General features: G+C 36.7%; 1 protein-coding gene across 1 annotated transcript in view; it reads left to right on the plus strand.

The window, feature by feature from the left end:
- LRP6 (LDL receptor related protein 6) overlaps window positions 1-25,723 on the plus strand; it is a 184,908-nt gene that overhangs the window by 21,023 nt on the left and 138,162 nt on the right. The gene's annotated exons all lie outside the window — the stretch shown is intronic.

The following is a 25,723-nucleotide window of genomic DNA, read 5'->3' on the forward strand; positions in this document are numbered from 1 at the left end:
TTTTTTTTTTTGGCCGCACCGGGCTCGGCATGTGGAACTTCCCCAACCAGGGATCAAACCCGCGCCCCCTGCAGTGCAAGCGCGCAATCTTAACCACTGGACCACCAGGGAAGTCCCAAAGTTTATTTTCTAATAGAAGAGAAACTTAAAGCTATGGGCAGATCTTACTATAAAATGTGAACTGTGTCCCCAGGTGCTTCTCTGTTACTGTGTTTCAGTCCTGCTGTATACAGTTCCTTGCTATTTATCTATTGAATACATTGTCACGCCAGAGTCTGTCACGGTTAGGTATAGATAACTAAACATGAACCTGAAATGAGTTACTAATAATTGTTTAAAATCTAAAGATAAATAATCTGTGAATAACTCTTTTAGTACTTCGTTTTCTTTGACTTTCAAGAATGTTGGAATGCTTTAAAACTCGTTTATAGAAGGCAGTGGATTAATATTATGTAATAAATGAAAATTTGGGAAAAATGAAAGAAAGGTTTATATATGCTCCTTTCTCTTGATATCAGGCCCTTTTTGGTGACAAAAGTTAAAGAAGATACAATGTTATAGGAAAATGAAAAGCCTTTTCTGACTATAAAAGATAACATGGGCAATGGTGAGTGAAATTTTAGGGTGAGAAGTTCTAGAAAACATATATTATGTATACTTTATATAATATATAAAAAATGTATTTTTAGAGGGACATTAAGAGGTATCTGCTAAAGTCAGATGGTCTTTTAATAAAGCATCAGAAAATATTATACTGACTTTAGTGGTAGGAAAAAGGTTTGTGTGTCCCAAGGAGAAGGTCACAGATGTTGAATGTGCGGTAAACTGTATTGATTGAAGAATTTGCTTCTTGAGAACTTGCAAGGTATTTTTGAGACATGGAATCTGTTTTGCCAACAAAGTTCGTTAAGTCTCAGGGAGTGTTGAAATGTTTCTGAGGTTACTGCTTCACAGAACACACAGGGTTTTGGTGCTTTCAGTGGTTATTAGGGAGTAATACGTTGATGAAAAGATAAATAGTTCTTTTTTTTTTTTTTTCCCCATTTTTGACAGATTCAATCTTATAACTCTAAGGGTGATGATGGAAATTTCCCCAAATATCTGTTAAATGGTTAGTATGTTCAGAGCTCTTCTTTTTGTGTTCTTCTTGGGGAGAGGGGGAATATCTTTAAGGATTTACTATTTTATTTAAGGAGAGAAAACTTAGGAGAGAGAACTTTTCATTTTTCAAAGCATGTTTATTTGCATTATGTAGTATGTATGTGGAGAGGGAAAGAGTGTTAAAGGAATTAGAAGGGCCACAGAACTCTTAAGGAGGATGGGTGGATAAAATAGCTAGATTATCACAATTCTGGAGTAGCATCTTATCATTTCTATAAGGGATAATGATTATGTGATAGTACATAGTCAAGGGAGATGAATATATAGGCAACTATTGACTATTCAGGAGCTGATAATTTAATAAGTAAATGTATCATTCTCATTTTGTCCCCTAAAACTGAGTTTTACTTCTGGGTGGCAGGTCTGATAAGTGTCTTAGGAAGTAAGTTTGCCGTATGATTGAAAAGTATTTACATTAGCATTTCCATGGCTTAAATATTTACTAATATTTAAAGTTTGAATTTGCCAAAGACTCAGCTGGTAAAGGATACTGGAAGAATCAATAATAATGTGCTTTGAAGGTAGAAAGTACTGTTATTTAAGCTTCTAAGGGATGTTCAGTGAAGAATATGTATATTTTTCCTGAGGCCTAAATGGGGGTGTGGTCAAACACTCAAAGAAATGTCTTTCATTATTTTTGATGTCTGTAGTTAGTGTTGAGTGTGTATGTGTGTGTAAATTCACTTTTCCCCTGCTTTAACAGTTCTTCTAAAATTTCTTTTAATTTTTTGAAAGTTATTTTGTGTCAGATGGCTATTTTTTAAATTGTGCAACTGGAAGCAAATAGAATGCAGACAAATGGCATCATTTGGTAATTAGCATGATGAAGCGTATTTAAAATTATATTTTAAACTCATGCATTTAAAAATATATTTTATCAAACAGTTTTTCGGTATTGATCTTAGGTTTTATGTTAATGCTTTTAGTTTTAATGGAATAATAATTTTGGATTGAGTATATCACTTATTAAACAGAAGAGATGATTTTCAGATTTATTTTTTAGGGGAAAAATGAAGTTTGCTTTCCAGAGAAAGTACATGAAAACAGAGCTGAGGAAAAAGGTGGCTTTATCAGAGTTCCGGGATCCTGGGTTATGAGGTTCAGAAGAGCTGACTGAGCTCTCTCACAGCAGCTTATGTAAAAGGAAAGCTATTGAATGACTGGTATTGTTTGAACCCTGGGAACTGGTGCAGAAATCTGTGTGCTTTTGGATGTATGGAGTTCTTTGTGCAGTCAGTCCATTTAGCCTAGACTGAAGGAAGATTTTTATTTCCCTCCCTAAATTTGGCCTCTGTTAGTCTGAGATTTTTTTTCTTTTGAGTGGCTGGCAGTGTAGAATTCAGAATAAGGAGCAGGAAAACGTGTGTATGGAAATTGTTCCAGAAATGAACAACCGTGGTTATAGAAAGCAGTATCCTTACTTTATAGTGAGAGGTGGTTCCTATGTGGCTGCTTCTAATGGTGGAACTCCTTGATCTGATCCACAATGACTGTACTAATCTTAGTGATGTTGAGGACCTACTGTTTCAGGTACAAATAAAGCAGTTCTAAGGGTTTTTTATTTGTTAAGGATCTGTTCATATTCCGAATCATTCTGGATATTTTTTAAAAAGTTAAATTTTAGTGATTCAGTCTGAAGTGAATTCATACTGAATAGCTTTGAATGATACGTATTTTGAAAAGTACATTTTTATCATTGTTAAGAATAATATTAACACTAAAAGTTCTGCTTTAAAAATGCTTGCAGAACTAGTTCAGTGGAAAAAGAATGATTCATAATTTCCTTATCAATTATGTACGTATAATTGTCATAACTTGAGTATGTTTAAAAGTATTTTCTTTACTGGTATATCCCAGGTGACTAAAATAGTTCCTGCCACATAGTAAGTATTCAGTAAATATTTCTGAGTGGCTGGACTTTATATTTTCTTTTATAATTCTATTAATTATCCTTGTTAGGGACATTTGTTTTCTAAGCAAATGTAAATTTTAGTATGGTCCTGTGAATTCTAAATCACTATGGCTTTGATTGCAATTGTTAATTTAAAACATAATTAAGATTTTTAGTCTTTTCATTTCAAGTTTTCAAGATCATATTTTATAAAAATACACTCACTGGAACATGTTTCATATCACATCTTCCTCTGTTATTTACCAAGCAAGTTACTTCATTTTCTTGGACCTCAATTTCCTCATCTCTAGAATGATGAGTTCCTTTCAATTTTGACATTATTTAAGTTTTAAAAGTCAGACATTTAAAGAAAGTACTCTTAATTTTTAATTTATTTTTATTTTTGGCTGTGTTGCTGTGCGCAGGCTTTCTTCTAGTTGCGGCGAGCGGGGACTACTCTTCGTTGCGGTGCGCAGGCTTCTCATTGCGGTGGCTTCTCTTGTTGCAGAGTACCGGCTCTAGGCGCGCGGGCTTCAGTAGTCGTGGCACGCAGGCTCAGTAGTTGTGGCGCAGTGGCTTAGTTGCTCCGTGGCATGTGGGACCTTCCTGGACCAGGGCTCAAACCTGTGTCCCCTGCATTGGCAGGCAGATTCTCAACCACTGTGCCACCAGGGAAGCCCTAAGAAAGTACTCTAATTTTAAAAATTGTATTTTACAATTACATATTCAAGTCTAATTTAGGTATGTTACACTTAGAATTGTGTTTCTGCAGAACAGATTCTTCTTAAAATTTTGTTTCTACTGCCCTTATTGCATATGTCATCACACTTTTTTAGGGTTGTTTCGCCTCTAGTTTAAACCTCTTTTCCAGTTCCACTTGATGTAAACTGAAAAATATTTTTAAATGGCGAAGGATTCTTTTTGTGTGAAGAATGGAAAATGTGGCCCATTACTTTTAGGCAGACTATATATATTCAGATATGTTTGGAGATAGGTGTTTTTGAGATTACTTAAAAATTAAGAGAGTGTGTAAGAAAAGCCACTAATCCAGGAAATCTGGATAATAGGTTTAGCTTTACCAGCCTCTGGGATAGGAATCAAGGCCCTTGGAAGTGAAAACATTTTTTTTTAAAGAATAAATAAATGTGATGAATGGGCGATTGGGATTGACATGTATACACTGATGTGTATAAAATTGATGACTAATAAGAACCTGCTGTATAAAAAAAAAATAAAATTCAACAATTAAAAAAAAGAATAAATAAATGTGTGTGTATATTTATATGTATTCTTAAATGTTAGTGTTGGTCTTTCCTCTTATAAACATCTTAACCTTCATCCAGTTTTTAATTCTTTATATCTAGTGATATGCTTCACATCTCAAATTGAGTTTTGATTATGTGGTCTGATATTTTTATGTTCTGTATCTCCAAGGCCCACTTTTATTGAAGGAATATTGAAAGGGAGTATTTGCAGTATGACCTAGCCCAGTCTCTTAATAGCTTTCTTTGCTAAAAGCTATCCTTGCTTGCAGCATTGACCTTCTAATTTATCCTTAACAAGGAGAACAATGAACGATGAAATTTTATGAGAGTAAAGAGTTGGATACCTTTAACTGAGTTCTCTGCATTTTGGAGATCTTACATACCCTTGCTGTATTCCAGTATGATTGGCTCTTTAGAAATTATAGCAAATTAGTTTGATTGCTCCTGGTATTTCTGTCATTGAACCTTTAAGATTTTGGAAGGAGGAGTCTGTGATAGCTAATTTGTGAAGTAGGAATAAAATGATTGTCTTCAGTATTTTTTTTTTTTGGCAGCATTTGATATTGATACCATATTCCTTTTAGAAATTTTCTCTTAAGACTTTCTCATTTTTATACTGTTCGTTTTCCTACCACTTGGACCACCCTTTTCCTTTCTTTATTGACTCTTTAAGTTTAAAATGCATCATTTTCTATATTCTTTCCCTAAGATCATATCCATTTCCATAGTTTTTGCACAGAAGCAGATAGCCAGTTATCCATAAAGCTCCATATCCTGAAGCACTGGTTCTGAGTATGAAATATCTTGCTCTGAACTCTCAATAATTTACATTTTTAAAAGTGTCCTGGTCAATTGGGGAAGCCTATTTTCTGCCCATTAAATCCTGGGACTGGTAGGGAATTTTAAGGATCTTCTAGCTAAATGCCTTCACCTTTTGGCTGAAGAAACTTAGGCCTTTGGCTAAAATAAGAGAAAGTCAGATTCTTGGTTGAGATTTTCCAGTTCCACGTTTGGTGCTTTTTTCATCATGAAAAGTATCTTGCTAAAGCCATTTTTTTGCACATTTAATTACTTTAAAAATGCAACATGGTAGCTTTATTTAAAGGAGGATTTTATAAATTCTGTGTTTTAGATGTACTCACTGTACTAATTTCTTATTTTACTATATTTTTTGCATCCCACTTAATCCATTTGTGTTCAGCTTCCTTCTGCTTGCAGTATGTTCTTTAATATTCCTTTCAGCAGAGGTCTGTTGATGGTAAACTCTTGATCTTTGTCTGAAAATGTATTTATTTTGTCCTCATTCTTGGAATGATAATTATTTGATTATAGAATTCTTTGTGATAGTTATTTGCACTTAGTCCTTCGAGGGTATTATGACTTTAATTGTTGCTGTGAGAAGTCTGCTGTTTCTAATTATTGTTGCTTGGCAAGTAATTTATTATTATTTTTTTTCTGGTTGCTTAAAAGCAGCCCTTAGAAATCCCTTAATTTTTTAAAAAAATATTTATTTATTTTATTTATTTGCCTTATTTATTTATTTTTTTTGGCTGTGTCGGGTCTTAGCTGTGGCGCATGGGATCTTTGTTGAGGCAAGCCGGATCTTTTTCGTTATGGCGCGCAGTCTGCTTGGACTTCTTTCTAGTTGCGGCGCCCGGGCTCCTCTCTAGTTGCGGCGTGCGGGTTTTCTCTCTTAAGTTGTGGCACGTGGGCTCCAGGGCGTGTGGGCTGTGTAGTTGTGGCGCACAGGCTTAGTTGCCCCGCAGCATGTGGGATATTAGTTCCCTGACCAGGGATCGAACCCATGTCCCCTTTATTGGAAGGTGGATTCTTTACCACTGGACCACCAGGGGAGTCCCTAAACATCCCTTAATTTTTTTAAAATTAATTAATTAATTATTTTATTTTTGGCTGCATTGGGTCTTCGTTGCTGTGCGTGGGCTTTCTCTAGTTGCGGCGAGTGGGGGCTACTCTTTGTTGTGGTGCGCGGGCTTCTCATTGCGGTGGCTTCTCTTGTTGCAGAGCACAGGCTCTAGGCACACAGGCTTCAGTAGTTGTAGCATGCGGGCTCTGTAGTTGTGGCTCACGGGCTCTAGAGTGCAGGCTCAGTAGTTGTGGCGCATGGGCTTAGTTGCTCCGCGGCATGTGGGATCTTCCCGGATCAGGTCTCAAACCCGTGTCCGTCCCCTGCATTGGCAGGCGGATTCTTAACCACTGTGCCACCAAGGAAGCCCCATCCCTTAATTTTTGATATTTTGCAGCTTTGTTCACTTTGTGTCTAGATGTGACTATGTTTTTATTTATCCTGCTTAGAGCTCTTGTTTCTAGAATGTAATCATTATTGTTATTTATTAATTCTAGAAAATTATTATCCATTATTTTCTTACCCTTCATTCTCTTCAGTCGCCTTTGGATCTCCTGTTTGATGTATGTGGACCATGTAATTTTCTGCTCCTTGCCTCTTAATCTTGCTTTCATATCTTCTATATCTTTATCTCTCTAGGCCACTTTCTGGTTAGTTTTTGCACGTGCCTTCCAGATAATTCTTTCTTAAGCTGTGCCTAATTTTACAGTTTGAGTCAGTTGATTTTTTAATATCAGCAATTGTATTTTGCTTTTCTAGAAGTTCTTTGTGCCCCTCATTTAAAAGACTTATTATGAGAAAATGTCAGCCTACATGAAAGTAGAGAAAATAGTGTTATCAATAATATTAGACTTATTAAAAAGTTACAAAAATAGTGTATAGTTCTTGTATAACCTTTACCTGGCTTCCCCTAATATTATATTTTATGTAATCATAGAATAGTTATCTTAGATCAGGTAATTAATGTTGATACAATACCATTGACTAATCTGTAGACCATATTTGAATTTCTCCAGTTTTCCCACTAGAGTCCTTTTTGTGGACTAGGATCCCATGTCGCATTTAGTTGTTATTTCCTTAGTCTTTTCTAATCTGGACATTTAACCAGTCTTTGTCTTCGTAACCTTGACCTTTTGAAGATTACTGGCCATTTTGTAGAATGTCCCTCATTTAGGATTTGTCTGATGTTTTCTTGTGATCGGTTATACATTTTTGGCATGGCAGAGGTCGTGTTGTGCTCTTCTCTGGGCATCATATCAGCAGGTGCATGACGTAGATACTGGCGATGTAACATTTGATCACTTGCTTATGGTGTTGTCTGCCAGGTTGGTTTTTATTTTTTTTTGTATTTACTTTTTTCCCCCTTGTAATAAATATTTGAAGCTATGCAGTTATCCTGTTTCTTATCATACTTTTCAGCATTTTTTAATGGTTTTTGCCTGTAACAATTATTACTGTGGTGTTTGCCAAATGGCGCTATTTCTAGTCCCATTGTTCCTATTACATGCATTTTCAGTCAGAATTCCATCTTAAGGAAGAGCTTTCTTGTCTTTCCTGTTTATTCATTTATCCAATTATTTATATACTAGTATGGACTTGGACATTTGTTTATTCTATAGGTTATAATCCATTAGTGTCATTATTTCTTGCTTACTGTTGTCCCAGATTTTTGCCATTGGGAGTTCCTTCAAGTTTGCTCCTGTGTCCTTTTGACAGGCCCTCATCATTTTTTTTTTTTTTTTTTTTTTAAACATCTTTATTGAAGTATAATTGCTTTACAATGGTGTGCCAGCCTCTGCTTTACAACAAAGTGAATCAGCCACACACACACATATGTTGCCATATCTCCTCCCTCCCGCATCTCCCTCCCTCCCACCCTCCCCATCCCACCCCTCTAGGTGGTCACAAAGCACCGAGCTGATCTCCCTGTGCTATGCGGCTGCCTCCCACCAGTTATCTATTTTACATTTGGTAGTGTATATATGTCCATGACACTCTCTCACCCTGTCACATCTCACCCCTCCCCCTCCCCATATCCTCAAGTCCATTCTCTAGTAGGTCTGTGTCTTTATTCCCATCTTGCCACTAGGTTCTTCATGACCTCTTTTTTTTTTTTTTCCCTTAGATTCCATATATATGTGTTAGCATACTGTATTTGTTTTTCTCTTTCTGACTTACTTCACTCTGTATGACAGACTCTAACTCCATCCACCTCATTACAAACACCTCCATTTCATTTCTTTTTATGGCTGAGTAATATTCCATTGTATATATGTGCCACATCTTCTTTATCCATTCATCCAATGATGGACACCTAGGTTGCTTCCATGTCCTGGCTATTGTAAACAGAGCTGCAATGAATATTTTGGTACATGACTCTTTCTGAATTATGGTTTTCTCAGGGTATATGCCCAGTAGTGGGATTGCTGGGTCATATGGTAGTTCTATTTTTAGTTTTTTAAGGAACCTCCATACTGTTCTCCATAGTGGCTGTATCAATTTACATTCCCACCAACAGTGCAAGAGTGTTCCCTTTTCTCCACACCCTCTCCAGCATTTATTGTTTCTAGATTTTTTGATGATGGCCATTCTGACCGGTGTGAGATGATACCTCATTGTAGTTTTGATTTGCATTTCTCTAATGATTAATGATGTTGAGCATTCTTTCATGTGTCTGTTGGCAATCTGTATCTCTTCTTTGGAGAAATGTCTATTTAGGTCTTCTGCCCATTTTTGGATTGGGTTGTTTGTTTTTTTGTTATTGAGCTGCATGAGCTGCTTGTAAATCTTGGAGATTAATCCTTTGTCCGTTGCTTCATTTGCAAATATTTTCTCCCATTCTGAGGGTTGTCTTTTGGTCTTGTTTATGGTTTCCTTTGCTGTGCAAAAGCTTTGAAGTTTCATTAGGTCCCATTTGTTTATTTGTGTTTTTATTTCCATTTCTCTAGGACCTGGGTCAAAAAGGATCTTGCTGTGATTTATGTCATAGAGTGTTCTGCCTATGTTTTCCTCTAAGAGTTTGATAGTGTCTGGCCTTACACTTAGGTCTTTAATCCATTTTGAGTTTATTTTTGTGTATGGTGTCAGAGAGTGTTCTAACTTCATACTTTTACATGTACCTGTCCAATTTTCCCAGCACCACTTATTGAAGAGGCTGTCTTTTCTCCACTGTATATGCTTGCCTCCTTTATCAAAGATAAGGTGACCATATGTGCGTGGGCTTATCTCTGGGCTTTCTATCCTGTTCCATTGATCTATATTTCTGTTTTGGTGCCAGTACCAAACTGTCTTGATTACTGTAGCTTTGTAATATAGTCTGAAGTCAGGGAGCCTGATTCCTCCAGCTCCATTTTTCGTTCTCAAGATTGCTTTGGCTATTCGGGGTCTTTTGTGTTTCCATACAAATTGTGAAATTTTTTGTTCTAGTTCTGTGAAAAATGCCAGTGGTAGTTTGATAGGGATTGCATTGAATGTGTAGATTGCTTTGGGTAGCAGAGTCATTTTCACAATGTTGATTCTTCCAATCCAAGAACATGGTATATCTCTCCATCTATTTGTATCATCTTTAATTTCTTTCATCAGTGTCCTATAATTTTCTGCATACAGGTCTTTTGTCTCCTTAGGTAGGTTTATTCCTAGGTATTTTATTCTTTTTGTTGCAATGGTAAACGGGAGTGTTTTCTTAATTTCACTTTCAGATTTTTCATCATTAGTATACAGGAATGCAAGAGATTTCTGTGCATTAATTTTGTATCCTGCTACTTTACCAAATTCATTGATTAGCTCTAGTAGTTTTCTGGTAGCATCTTTTGGATTCTCTATGTATAGTATCATGTCATCTGCAAACAGTGACAGCTTTACTTCTTCTTTTCCGATTTGGATTCCTTTTATTTCTTTTTCTTCTCTGATTGCTGTGGCTAACACTTCCAAAACTATGTTGAATAATAGTGGTGAGAGTGGGCCTCATCATTTTTTAAACCCTTTTTTTTTTTTACTATCTGCATAGCACAAGATGTTCCAGATTCAACTTGTCCTTCTTCTGCTTCACCCTTAGAATCAGCCATTTCTCCAGGGGGCTCTGTTCTCCTTTGACTGGAAAATGGTATTGAGAAATTAAGATCTGGAAGCTCGGTGTGTTCATACTGGGTTTTCATTGCTTTTAAGTCCTCTCGGTGGACAGAGTTAAGAAATACATGTATGTATATGCATACACTTAGTTCTGTGTGTTTCTATTTGTATCTACATATTTTAAAAAAAGAGTTCGTGTTGATATCTCCAGTTCCAATCCACTGCTTAGAGAATTGTGTTATAGTCTTCTCCCCCCACACCGTTTGTTTGATAGGTTGTTTTTCCAGTCTATGATAGTGAGAAACCTGGTTCTCATTGTCCACAATGTATTTTCTTACTTGCTCAATCCTAGTATACAAGAATTTCAGAATTGCTAACCTCTACTCTTGTGAGAAACAAATTTATTGTCTAGAATACACTACTATGAAAATACTGTCAGTAGAGTCAAAATACTGTTTTCCAAATTTATTTAGGTAATTTCTTTTCTTTCCCACCCATTGCAGTGTGGCATTTGTAATATATTTATTACTGTTTGTGTTCCATTTTGAATCCCCACCCTCCATATCCTGGTTGATTTTAATTATCAATTTATTTTGGGGTTATATGAAACAATTACCATGTTTCTAAGAGTTAGAAATAACACGAAAAGCTTTACTCAGAGTAGTGTCCGTCCTCCCTATCCTTCTACCATGGTCCCATTTTCACTTTCTTTCCAGCTTGTTCCCATTTGTCCTGTAGGATATCTTATTATCATTTATTTCTGGTTTTATCTTCTTGGAATTCTTTTTTGTGCAAATGAGCTGATACGTATAAATTTTCTTATTATATTCCCTTTTTTTTTTACATGAAAGAAATACTAAAGACTTCTTTTGCACTTTCTTTTTTAACTTAATAATATATCCTGAATATCACTTCATATCATTTCGTAGAGCTCTTCCTCATTCTTTTTTTTGAGACTGCCTAGTATTCCATTGTGCGAATATAGCATAGCTTATTCAGCTACTCTCCTGTGTTTGGAAATTTAGGCTGTTTTGTTAGCTGAGGTGTTTTAAAGCAAATCACACAGTGACATCTCACTTTATGTTGCATCTCTGAAAAATAGACATTTTTCTCCATAACCACAGTACCATTGTCTTCCACACACCCCAAATGCACAAGTCTTTAATATTATAGTTTACTTATTCCATATTCTGATATCTTTCGTAGCCTCAGAAATGCTGTGTTATAATTGGCGTGTTTGAATTAGGATTTAAAACAAGCTTCATAAGTTGCATTTGATTATGTCTCTTTAAGTTTCTCTAGAACAGTCCCCCCCATCTTTTTTTTCCTCTCACCCTCTTGACTTATTGAAATGATTCTACAGTTTTCTTGTAGAATGTTCCAGATTTTGGGTTAAGAGTTATTTGGATGTTTGACTTATTTTTATTCCTTTACATTTCTTTCTATTTATTTATTTATTTATTTATTTTTGGCTGAGTTGGGTCTTTGTTGCTGTGCGCAGGCTTTCTCTAGTTGCGGCGAGCGGGGGCTACTTTTCGTTGCCCTGCGCGGGCTTCTCATTGCAGTGGCTTCTCATGTTGCGGAGCATGGGCTCTAGGTATGTGGGCTCAGTAGTTGTGGCTTGCGGGCTCTAGAGCGCAGGCTCAGTAGTTGTGGCACACGGGCTTAGTTGCTCCTTGGCATGTGGGATCTTCCCGGACCAGGGCTCGAACCCGTGTCCCCTGTGTTGGTAGGCGGATTCTTAACCACTGCGCCACCAGGGAAGTCCTCCTTTACATTTCTTGTAAAATTAAAATTTATGATAGGAGACTTGGTTTGCAACGAATTCAGTGTTTTGGCACAAATGCTTCATAGGTAGTACTGAGTACTTTGTATTCATCACATCAGAAATGTTTTCTTCTACTTGTAGTGATGCTAATATTCAGTAGATTCAGATGATGAAAGTTAATATTCTTATTATAATATTGAGATTTTCCTCTTATATCCTTCATACAATCTGTGGGATGATCCTTTTGTACCATGCCAGTATCCAGTTCCTCATCTGTTGAGTGTTTTAACATCCACCGAGTATCAGTTCTTGTATTGTTGTGTTAGGGATGTCTGTTACTGTTTTATGATGTCTTGTCCCATGTATTGTAGTTTATCTTTTATGTGTTTTAATCATTTAAAGTACTTATAAATGTCTATCAGATTGTTCAGTTGTCTGAAGTTCTTAGAAATCCACTTCTGTTCTTTGCTATATTTGCTGATTCTTAAGGTGAACTGTTTCCTTAGGTGTTTTATAGTTTTGAATTGTGAGCTGATCTTCAGAGGGGTTGTCTATGAGAATTCTGAGTGGCTTCTTGGCGAGGCGGGGGGGCATATTACTCCAGAGAGGTTTGTTTTTGCCAGGCAGCCTAGAGATGTTTCCAGGGACCACTTTATTTTTAAACTGAAGTATAGCTTACATGTACTAAAATGCACAGATTTTCAGTGCAGTTTTGACATGTGTATATACCTATGTTATCAAGCAGAGAACATTTTTTCTATTTAATTTTTGGAATTTGGAGTTCTTGTACAACGTAGATAGAATAAATTCAAACTCTAAACCTATGTGAGGGCATCTTGTGATTACAGAGTCTTTGGTGATTTTTCCCACATTTTCAGAGCCTAGGCCAAGGCAGAAAATTTCTTTGCCTCCTTCTACCAATGGCAGATTTTTCTACTTCATTGTTCCCCAAGGGTCTGTGCTTTGTGCAAAAATCTTACTTCTAACCCAGTGCTTCTTGTGTGTCAAGGCCTTGTTTTTTTCCCTGCTTTGCCACTGAAACAGAAGTTCCTCAGTTTCTGAGATGAGAATAACCTGCAGGGTGGCTGTAGCATCAGGTGTGTACTGCTTTTTATTTCCCTATTAATTTTTGGCTCTCTAAGAGATTTCCCCTACTTTCATACCTTAGTTGTACATTTAAAGGAGGGTTTATATATTTTTATTTTGTGTATATATGTATCAGTCCATTTGGGCTGCTATTACAATACACCACAGACTGAGTAGCTTATAACAATAGAAATTTTATTGCTTACAGCAGCGGTCCCCAACCTTTTTGGCACTAGGGACCGGTTTCTTGGAAGACAGTTTTTCCACGGGGGGTGGGGGGGATGGTTCAGGCGGTAGTGCGGGTGATGGGGAGCGGCAGATGAAGCTTTGCTCGCTCCCCCGCCGCTCACCTCCTGCTGTGTGGCCCTGGTTCCTAACAGGCTGTGGACCGGTAGCGGTCCGTGGCCCAGGGGTTGGGGACCCCTGGTGTACAGTTCTGGAGGCTGAGAGGTCCAAGATCAAGGCGCCAGCTTGGTCCACTTCTGGTGGGGACCCTCTTCCTGGTTCATGCACCTTCTTTCTGTGTCCTTATGTGGTGGAAGGGCCTAGGGGTCTTTCTGGAGCCTCTTGTATAAGGCACTAATCCCATTCATGACAGCTCTGCCCTTATGACTAAGCATCTCCCAGAGGCCTCACATTCTAATACTATCATCTTTGAGGATTTCAGTACAGGAATTTTGAGGAGACATAAACATTCAGACCATAGCAATGTATAAATCAAGTAAAAAGACTTACCAGTGGTTCTAGGTGTTTTGTAAAAGGAGGGTTTTCTGGTTATGCTATTATCAAATTACCAGAAATAGAAATTCTAACTTTTGTGGATATATGTGCATGATAGTTGGGCATTATTCATACTTACTAATATGTGTACTAATGACTTCTTTTAATTATACGTAGGATTATATAAGTAACTTAAAGGATCATGAAGTGCTTTATGACCTGGTATAGATCTGGTTCACTTAGATTGTATGACTCAATTCTAAATGTTGTCTTAATTAGTCACCTTTGAATGTAATTACATCTTGTAAAGGGTGAAAATGTATCCCTTTCGTTTAACTTTATTGAAACTGAACATTTCTGAGTATTTTTGTTAGGGGAAGCTGGATTCAAATTAAGTATACATACTAGATTAGGAGTCTGTAAATATTTTGGAAAATATATTATTTTTTCCTTACCTAATAGAAATTATATGCTTGGGATTGTAATAAATTTGTGTAAAATGGCTGATATCTAGTCTGATTGACAGTTGAGATATTTTTACTTTATTGGCATAAGAAATTTTGATGTCTTGAAAACTCACTGTTTTCTTTAATTACTTCCTAATTAAAATGAAGCCTATCTTCTACCCTTTACTCCATTTAAAAATTATTTTCCAGAAAGCGTTGCAAATGGATATCATGCCAGATACAGCAATAAAATTACATTTGTGTGGAAACTAGTGAACAGCATATAGCAGCCTGGCACTGGTTTTCATGATTTTTGATGAGTAGCAGATGTGCACACTCTGGCAAAGCGGAGCTGTAACCACATGTATTTAATTCTTCAGTATCAAGTAGATATGTTTATATTCTCTTAATGCAAAGCCCAGATAGAACCCAGAGCCAAAATAAATTAGAGGCCAAACAGACTACATAATTGGAGAGTTAGTAATAATCGTTGCTGAAGAGAGATTTCTCTTATGTGAGCCTGTAACTTGGCTTTTGAGAAGCCATAGGAGATATTTATCAAACACTCTTGCATTTCCTAAAGGATACTTTAGGTATCCTTTGGGCTTTTAAATATGCTGATAAAAAGTGTTTGTAGAATATATTACACAACTAGTTGAATTTAGCAACTTTATTGTTAAGTGCTTTTAGGTAACCATAGGTTACTAAGCTAGGTTAACTGCCCAAACAAAACAAAACAACTAAGCCAAACCAAACTGACTCCTTAATATGTGTACCTCAGTTATTTTTTATTTTTGGAAAGAGTCCAAAATAAAATGATGTAGTCAAGGAGTTCACCTCATAGTCTTAATTTTTAGGCAGCTGGGTTAAGGGGGGAGGTTTTCAGGCCTCAGTGTCAAATACTCTTTTCTTCATTTTAATAATAGAAAATGTTTATGTGATATTCTAGCAGATAATCTGGAGAATTTTTTTTTCCTCTTTTTTCTCTGCATCCTGAAGTCTCTATTCTGCTGGCAGTCTTGATGTTCTCCATCCTACTAGTTGATCTTTAAATAAAACGTTTACATCTTTCTCTTATTGGCTGGTGCCCATCCCCCCTTTAAGGAGTAACTGTCTTAAAAGGAGTAGCCCCTAAATATTATTCTTTATTAAATCTACTGTCTTAAAAGGAGTAGCCCCTAAATATTGTTCTTTATTAAATCTAACATCTTAGTTTGTCATTCAAGCTTTTAGCAGGTGCCCTTTACCATATCATCCTGATGTTTTCATATTCTCTTATGCAACTTAACAGTGAGAGCCAGAGTCTGTATATATGCTATATATTTTAGGACTGGAAATGACCTTCCCTCACCTCCCCAATGCAGATATAACTCTTGATGACTTATTGATATTCATTGCCCCATGATGCTTCTTGTTGGCAGCTCTACCCCAGCTGTGTAAAGTTTCTGGAAATTTTGAAGTCATAGAATCATTTTGAAAAATGACAAACTTCTAAAGGATTCAATTTTGCTTTAAATTATGTACTATAATAGATTAATGGGAAAAATTATAAAGTTAAAAAAGTTAACTGGGAATTTTAAAATCTCTTTTGTAAACTTAGAGTTTTTCTAGGTCACATAATCTCTTTCTGATACATAGACTGAACCTTAAATTTCTTCCAGTACCTAGAGTAGTAGAGTCACTCATATTTATAGAGATATTGTGTATTTGTGCCATGGCTGGATTACATATGAGGGCAGAGCATGCTAGTCTTGTCTTATGCTACACTTTGACTAAGGGATATAAATTGATATTCATTTGACAGTGTTAAAATGTTGTAATTCAACTTTGTCCCCTCACCTGGCCCAAATAAAGCTCTTAGGTAATCAAACTCAAAATACAGAGTAAATCCTCTGTATCTACTTTGGATATGGAGGATACTTTGATTTTGGAGGACATATACCAGTGGATGTTCTTTTTCCCCTCTCTCCAGGGTTTTTCTCCTCCCCTCATGTTGAATGATGATTTTGGGTTTGCAGAAATGGAATTCCCAGTGATGAGATCGGCTGCCATAGTTGTCCAACATCACATATCTGTACAAGGGTCCTGAGCGGGGCTCAATAGCTTCCATTCCGTTTGAATCAGCTTCATTGCTTCATCCCCGAGTGCCATGAATGCTTCTCTCCTGGCTCTCTAGGGCCCATTGCCATTTTTTTCCGCACTCTCTAGAGAAAGACAAAGTCTCATAAAGCAGATTCTGAGCCTGAAACATAGGAAAGACTATAGTGTGACCGTTGTGGAGAAGACCCAAGCAGAGAGCCTCATTGTGCTGAAAGGTCATTGCATTGACTGGAGACATTTTAGGAATAACATTTACTGTAATCTCTTTCAGTCTCTCTTTCTTATTCCTTCCTTTGGACACGTAATTTAGCTGCCTTTGGGGAGCCCACGTGCCACAACTAATGAAGCCTGTGTACCCTAGAGCCCGTCCTCCGCAACAAGAGAAGCCACTGCAGTGGGAAGCCCACGCACTGCAACGAAGAGTAACCCCCGCTCACCACAGCTAGAGAAAGCCGGCACGCAGCAATGAAGACCCAGCGCAGCCAAAAATAAATAAAATTAAAAAAAAGAATTAGAAAAAGAAAATAAAAAGAGAAAAGTTTTTTGTTTGACATTCGTTCATTCCTTCTCTAATACTCTTTTTTTTTTTTAAAAATGTAGATCTGAGTTTCTTACCCGTATCATTTCCTTCTCTCTGAAAAACTTCGTTTCTTGCAAAGCAGGTCTGTAGGCAATAAATCCCCTCAATTTTTGTTTTTCTGAGAAAGTCTTTATTTCTCCTTCACTTTTGAAGGATAATTTTGCAGGTTACAGAATTCTAGATTGGCAGGTTTTTCCCTTTCAACTCTTTTAAGTATTTCACTTTTCCTGCTTGCTGTTCTCTGAGCTGCTTAGATTTGTGGTTTGGTATCTGATACTAATTTGGGAAAATTCTAAGTTATTAGAATATTCTTCAAATTAGAATATGCTTCAAATAGTTCTTTCTCTTTTTCTTTGCCTTCTGGGATTCCCATTATGCATATGATATACCTTTTGTAGTTGTCCCACAGTTCTTGGATATTGTGCCTTTTTTTTTTTCCCCCCCAATCTTTTTTCTCTTTGCTGTTTAGTTTGGAAATTTCTGTAGACATTTTATAAATACAGAGATTCTTTCCTCAGCTGTGTCCAGTCTCCTAATGAGCCCATTAAAGGAATTCATTTCTGTTATAGTGTTTTTGATCTCCAGCACTTCTTTTTGTTTCTTTCTTAGAATTTCTTAGAATCTTTCCAGTTATATTATCCGTCTATTCTTGCATGTTGCCTGTTTTTTCCATTTGAGTCCTTAGCATATTAATCATGGTTGTTTTAAGTTCCTGATCTCATAATTCCAACATTCTGGCCATATCTGAGTCTGGTTCTGATGCTTGCTCTGTCTCTTCAAACTTTTTTTCCTTTTAGTAAATAAGCCTTGTATTTTTTTGTTGAAAGCTGAACATTATGTACTGGGCAAAAGGGACTGCAGTAAATAGGCCTTTAGTAATGTGCTGGAAGAGGGGATATGTTCTGTAGTTCTATGAGTAGGTCTCAGTCTTTTAGTGAGTCTTCTAGTTCCTGGGCTGGGAGCTTCACAAATGTGTCTGTTTTTTTCCGTCCCCTTAGGTGGGGCAGGATAGCTAGAGGGGACTGGAGTTGGGTATTTCCCTCCCTCAGGTCTGATAAAAGCCCAATAGGTTAGGGTAAAATAGTTTCTCTTGAGGGCAGGCCTTGTTAAGAAGAATAGAATACTCTGATGTACTTCAAAAATTATTATTTTTTTCCTTCCCATTGCTGGAAGCATGAGGAGATTTTTCTTTGATCTTCACAGTGAGGACCTGGGAGAGTTCCTGGAGGAAAAATTCATGAAAGTGTGAGGGCCACCTCATGACTGGTTCTCTCTGGAGTTTTTAACTTTCAGATTTATCTACACTAAGTCTCTAGCAATTCATCAGTTACAGTTTAGATTTTACTACCCTGCTACTGGTTCCCACATAGTTTTCTGCTCTGGTAAATTAGGATTCTCTGTATCTGCCTGTCTGTCTCCAATTTTTGGATCAGCAATTTGCTCTGTGACCCAATCCTCTGATGGATCTAAGAAGAATTGTTGATTTTTTTCAGTTCAGGTTTTTGCTTGTTAGGATGGAGTGGTGGTTTCTAAGCTTCTTACATGCTGGACTAGAAATTGGAAGTCAGGACTTTTGCTTTTTTTGCATTAAAAATCTAAATACATGAAGCTTAAGTAATGCAATATTTATTAGCTAGAAGAATCTTACATAATATAATCTGGAATCTTAATTTCGATAGATGAGTTCCAGACATATACAGAGGTTTTGCTTTGGATTGGGGCAGGCATCCAGGGAATAGAACCTGTATGCTCTTATATCTTATTTATATCCTTAGTCTAGTTCCCTAAGCCATTGGTATTGGGTCTGATAATACTTTTATTTATTACCATAAACTGTTTATCTACAGTAAACAGATACTGTTTAGACTAGACTGACTTTAAGAATCCTTACAGTGAGACTGAACTAAGTAAGTGAATCCACATCATCTCAGTTTATGTATAAGAAGACTGAAGTGGAAATGAAAGCAGTAAAATGAATTCATAACTGTCTTTTTAAATTTTCACTAATTTTATTAATGATAGAGGCTTAAGTGAAACTCTCAGAACTTGGTTGTAAAATAAGATATGAAGTCTGTTTTCTTATAACTCTGTAACATTTTCCTTTGAAGCCTAACCATGAGCAAACAACTGTTAGCAATCTGAAAGTAAATTTTCTGAAATGTCTCCTCAGAGGTTGAAAATAGTGTTATGTGCATGGAGATAAGCCTACAAACATGTAGACTGTGTACTCTGTTTAGAAGAATTAAAGAGGACTTTGGAAATGTGTATGTTTGCCTGAAGAATGAGTAGTAAAATTGTAAGCTGTTATATGTATATAGAAGATGAGAAGCATCATAAAAGAGCACACTGTAAATTTGTCAAAACCCATAGAACTCTACAGCAGAAAGTGAACCTTAATGTGTGCAAATTAAAAAAACAAACATGTAGTTGGTTGGAGGATCCCAGGATGAAATGCAGACTGAGCCAAACATCTAATTCTATTAGAAATGTATGAAAAAAATCTCACTGAATATAACGGGGGAGAAAAGGTACTGTCCTAAGTAACTTTGGAAATGCATGGAACCTGTAAGACTAAAGGCAAAAGGAACTGCACATAAGTAGTGTACTCAAGTTGATAATGTTGCTTCCCATAGAGGAGTGGTTAACAATTCTGATTCTATACTAGAATTCAACAAGTAAGATGGGTGGTAGGTGGTGGGAACCAGGTGTCTTACTGTTGGAGTGGGAGGTTACAGACAAGCAAGGGAAGGAGGCTACAGTGATCCATGTGGTAGTGCATTAGAATTAGAGATATTAGTATAAGCTCATATTTAACTTACTATAGGTATAAGTATACATCTTAAATGAGTTTAGTTCATTAACCTCAAAGCAATCAAAAATAGAAATTTCAGCCTTGGAATTAATCGTATTTTTAAATTAAATTTTTTTATAATTAATTTATTTTTATTATTATTTATTTTGGGCTGCGTTGGGTCGTCGTTGCTGTGCGTGGGCTTTCTCTAGTTGTGGCGAGCAGGGGCTACTCTTCCTTGCAGTGCGGTGGCTTCTCTTGTTGCGGAGCACAGGCTCTAGGTATGCGGGCTTTAGTAGTTGTGGCTCGTGGGCTCTAGGCACGCAGGCTTCAGTAGTTGCGGCGCACGGGCTTAGTTGCTCTGTGGCATGTGGAATCTTCCTGGACCAGGGCTTGAACCCGTGTCCCCTGCATTGGCAGGCAGATTCTTAACCACTGCGCCACCAGCGAAGTCCCTTAATAGTTTTTTATAATCAAGGTGGGAGTAGTTGAAAAGTATATTATAGTTAATATTTTAAGCATTTGCCTTAAGAAGTATTGCAGGATTTGTTAGATCTTACAGAACGGGACAGAGTCCTAAATCCAGACCTAAGTATTGCCAGTCATATTGTTGAATGCCTTCTGTTAAGAGGGAGATTTGTGTTGATACAAATACAAATCCCTTGATCATAGAATCATGATTGTATTTTGCAGTATTTGTAATTTTATTTAAATTATTCAATATATGTGGTATGCTCCTTCCTTCTCTCTCTCTCTCTCATTCCCAGGGGGAAACACAGCAACAGTGTTTGACTGGAGGTAATACTTGTACCTAATTTTCAATTAAACAGTTTGTGGAAAGACTTTGTAGAATGGCCGTTTCTAAGTCATTCTGGGAGGCTGAGATAAATGGCTATAACATGCGTATAAAGATTTGGGAAAATTCAGATTCTGTTTTTTCTTTTGATGAACGGAAGGGTTTGAATGAAATAATTGGGGAAATATTTCTTTAAAACCTTGGAGTGTCTTTATAATTTTTATGCTTAGCTAATGGCATGAATACTACTTTTCTGGGGAGAATGATTTAAAATATTTTATCTTGGTGTTGGACTGTGTCAGCTATAATTTCGGGTTCAGAAAATAGAGTCACAATATGATTGAGATTTAATTGATGGTTTTTCCAAATTGACCTAGGAGCATTTTGCCAAATGCTTTACAGATTTATCCTAGAAATACTGCTTGGTGTTTTCTAGAGTTGTGTATACTACGATTACTATGTATTTACTGTGTATTTTCTGATGTTACAAAGACATTTATAAGGAAAGATAATACTTGAGTTTTATTCTCTTATTACAACGTGGATTCTGATTTAGTAGTTCTAGTGTGGAGCCTGAGATTTCTCTGAGGCTGTTGGTTCATGGACCACATTTGCAAGGTGTTAGAGCAAGGGGTGGGCAAATGTTTTCTGCAAAGGCCCAGTTAGTAAACATTTTAGTCTTTGTTGGCCACATATGGTCTCTGTTGCATCTTTCTCTTTTTTCTTTCTTTTTTTTTTTTTTTCTTACAACCCTTAAAAAATGTAAAAACCATTCTTAGCTCATGGGCCCATACAAAAACAAGGCATGATCAGATTTGAACCCCTGGCCATAGTTTGCCTATTCCTGTTTTAGAGAAAGGACATATGCGTTTAGTTTGATAGAAACAAAAATTCTAGAATTGGTGTTGGTCATGACTTTTCAGCATTTCAGATGATCATGTGATTTTTCTTTGCCCTATTAATGAGGTGAATTATTGCTGATGGTTCAGAAGCTTTTTGTTGTTGTTTATGAAAGTTTGTTTTTCTTATTTTAATAGGGGTATAATTTTACATACAGTAAAATTCATCCTTTTTATTGTATAGTATTATGAATTTTGACAAATGAATATAGTTGTGTACTGTTAAAGGTGAACAAAGCTGGACCCTAGTTAAAATGGTAAGGACAGATTTTAATCAGTAATATATTACTGCAATACGGAAAAGATTACAGCGTGAATGGAGCTCGGCTTTAATTTGTACAGCAGTGACCTGGCGTTTTAAAGGGAGAATGAAGGCATTGAGAAGGGGTGAGAGGGGGTTCAGTGGAGTCAGGGAAGCGATAAATAACAGGAGGCTGGAAGGGGAGCTTTTTGTTATTGGTCCACGTGAAACTATCTGGATTGGTTAATTGCTGCTTATCCAAAGCTCTTACCCTCCCACACGTCCTGCCAGACAGAAGCCCTATGTTCAGGTGTTGGCTGGAACACACAGTAAATTCTTTTGGCAGCTTTGAGTTTTTTCAGGCAGGTATTTTAAGAGGGGCTGGAGTTATCCTAGGGATGCAGCTGTGAAACTGTGTTAGTGTTTTGTTCAAGTCTTTATAGGCCATGGTTGAGGCATAGTTGAGGAGGGGACTCAGGAGCATGGCTGGAGTTTAGTTAGAGAGTCTCTGTCAGTATCACCACCACAATCAAGATGTAGAACTGTTCTATCATCACCTCCTCCTCCCCTCCAATTTCCTTGTGCTCTGTTGTACTTACCTTCTTGCCTCACCCTTGGCTCCTGACAATTACTGATTTGTTCTCTGTTCCTCTTGTCTTTTCCAGAATGTCATATAAATGGAATCATATATTACATAGCTCTTTGAGACTGGCTTCTTTGACTCAGCATAATACATTTGAGATTCATCTATGTTGTGTGTATCAGTAGTTTTTGTTGTTGTTGTTGTAGCTGAGTGGTATCCCATTGTATTGATGTATTACAGTTTGTCCATTAATCAGTTGTTTCCAGTTTTGGCAATTACAAATAAAGCTACTGTAAACATTCGTGGACAGGTTTTTTTGTGAACATAAGTTTTCATTTCTCTTCCTATTCTTGGGTAATACCCAGAAGTTAGCTTGTTGGGTTCTGTGGTAACTATAATTAACTTTATACGAAACTGAAAATTTCCTGAAGTGGTTATATCGTTTTTTATTCCCGCTAGCAGTGTATGAGAGTTTCAGTTGTTCTGCATCGTCACTGGCATTTGATAATGTCAGTTTCCGTCAGGTCATTCTTATACATATGTTGTGATCTCATTGTGGTTTTAATTTGTATTTCTCTAATGGCTAATGATGGTGAACATCTTTATATATGTTTAATGTATTTGTGTATTTTCTTGGGTGAAATACCTGTCAGATGTTTTGCCAAGTTTTATATTGTTTTTCTTAATTATTGTTGAGTTTTGAAAGTTGTTGATATACAGTCTGGGTACAAGTCCTTTATCAGGTATGTGTTTGATAAATCTTTTCTCCTAGGCTGTGGCTTGTCTTTTTACTGTCTTAACAGCGTCTTTCAAAGAGCAGACATTTTATGTTTTATCAGTTTTTTTTCTTTTAGGGATTGTACTTTTGGCTTTTAGTATCAAATCTTGGAAATCTTTGCCTAATCTAGGGTCACGACGATTTTTCTCCTGTGTTTTCTTCTAGAAATTTTAGGTTTTACATTTAACTCTATGACCCATTTTGAGTTAATTTTTTTTTTACCATTTTTATTGGAGTATAATTGCTTTACAGTGGTGTGTTAGTTTCTGCTTATAACAAAGTGAATCACTTATACATATACACATATCCCCATATCTCTTCCCTCTTACGTCTCTTTCCCTCCCACCCTCCCTATCCCACCCTTCTAGCTGGTCACAAAGCACCGAGCTGATCTCCCTGTGCTTTGCAACTGCTTCCCACTAGCTATCTGTTTTACATTTGGTAGTATATATATGTCCATATATACACTCCCACTCTCTCACTTTGTCCCAGCTTAACCTTCCCCTCCCCGTGTCCTCAAGTCTATTCTCTAGTAAGTCTGCATCTTTATTCCCGTCTTGCCCCTAGGTTCTTCAGGACCTTTTTTTTTTTTTTTTTCCCAGGTTCCATATATATGTGTTAGCATATGGTATTTGTTTTTCTCTTTCTGACTTACTTCACTCTGTATGACAGACTCTAGGTCCATTCACCTCACTACAAATAACTCAAATTTCGTTTCTTTTTATGGTTAAGTAATATTCCATTGTATATATGTGCCACATCTTCTTTATCCATTCATCTGTCGATGGACACTTAGGTTGCTTCCATGTCCTGGCTATTGTAAATAGAGCTGCAATGAACATTTTGGTACATGACTCTTTTTGAATTATGGTTTTCTCAGGGTATATGCCCAGTAGTGGGATTGCAGGGTCATATGGTAGTTCTATTTTTAGTTTCTTAAGGAACCTCCATGCTGTTCTCCATAGTGGCTGTATCAATTTACATTCCCACCAACAGTGTCTGAGGGTTTCCTTTTCTCCACACCCTCTCCAGCATTTATTGTTTCTAGATTTTTTGATGATGGCCATTCTGACCGGTGTGACATGATATCGCATTGCAGTTTTGATTTACATTTCTCTAATGATTAATGATGTTGAGCATTCTTTCATGTGTTTGTTGGCCATCTGTATATCTTCTTTGGAGAAACGTCTATTTAGGTTTTCTGCCCATTTTCGGATTGGGTTGTTTATTTTTTTGATATTGAGCTGCATGACCTGCTTGTAAATTTTGGAGATTAATCCTTTGTCAGTTGCTTCATTTGTAAATATTTTCTCCCATTCTGAGGGTTGTCTTTTCGTCTTGTTTATGGTTTCCTTTGCTGTGCAAAAGCTTTTAAGTTTCATTAGGTCCCATTTGTTTATTTTTGTTTTTATTTCCCTTTCTCTAGGAGGTGGGTCAAAAAGAATCTTGCTGTGATTTTTGTCATAGAGTGTTCTGCCTATGTTTCCCTTTAAGAGTTTGATAGTGTCTGGCCTTATATTTAGGTATTTAATCCATTTTGAGTGTATTTTTGTGTATGATGTTAGGGAGTGTTCTGATTTCATTCTTTTACATGTAGCTGTCCAGTTTTCCGAGCACCACTTATTGAAGAGGCTGTCTTTTCTCCACTGTATATTCTTGCCTCCTTTATCAAAGATAAGGTGACCATATGTGCATGGGTTTATCTCTGGGCTTTCTGTCCTGTTCCATTGATCTATATTTCTGTTTTTGTGCCAGTACCATACTGTCTTGATTACTGTAGCTTTGTAGTATAGTCTGAACTCAGGGAGCCTGATTCCTCCAGCTCCGTTTTTCTTTCTCAAGATCGCTTTGGCTATTCGGGGTCTTTTGTGTTTCCATACAAATTGTGAAATTTTTTGTTCTAGTTCTGTGAAAAGTGCCAGTGGTAGTTTGATAGGGATTGCATTGAATCTGTAGATTGCTTTGGGTAGCAGAGTCATTTTCACAATGTTGATTCTTCCAATCCAAGAACATGGTATATCTCTCCATCTATTTGTATCATCTTTAATTTCTTTCATCAGTGTTCTATAACTTTCTGCATACAGGTCTTTTGTCTCCTTAGGTAGGTTTATTCCTAGATATTTTATTCTTTTTGTTGCAGTGGTAAATGGGAGTGTTTTCTTAATTTCACTTTCAGATTTTTCATCATTAGTATACAGGAATGCAAGAGATTTCTGTGCATTAATTTTGTATCCTGCTACTTTACCAAATTCATTGATTAGCTCTAGTAGTTTTCTGGTAGCATCTTTTGGATTCTCTATGTATAGTATCATGTCATCTGCAAACAGTGACAGCTTTACTTCTTCTTTTCCGATTTGGATTCCTTTTATTTCTTTTTCTTCTCTGATTGCTGTGGCTAACACTTCCAAAACTATGTTGAATAATAGTGGTGAGAGTGGGCAACCTTGTCTTGTTCCTGATCTTAGTGGAAATGGTTTCAGTTTTTCACCATTGAGGACAATGTTGGCTGTGGGTTTGTCATATACGGCCTTTATTATGTTGAGGAAAGTTCCCTCTATGCCTACTTTCTGCAGGGCTTTTATCATAAATGGGTGTTGAATTTTGTCGAAAGCTTTCTCTGCATCTATTGAGATGATCATATGGTTTTTCTCCTTCAATTTGTTAATATGATGTATCACGTTGATTG

Source organism: Eubalaena glacialis, chromosome 11 (genome assembly GCF_028564815.1).
Source record: "Eubalaena glacialis isolate mEubGla1 chromosome 11, mEubGla1.1.hap2.+ XY, whole genome shotgun sequence".
Classification (NCBI taxonomy): domain Eukaryota; kingdom Metazoa; phylum Chordata; class Mammalia; order Artiodactyla; family Balaenidae; genus Eubalaena; species Eubalaena glacialis.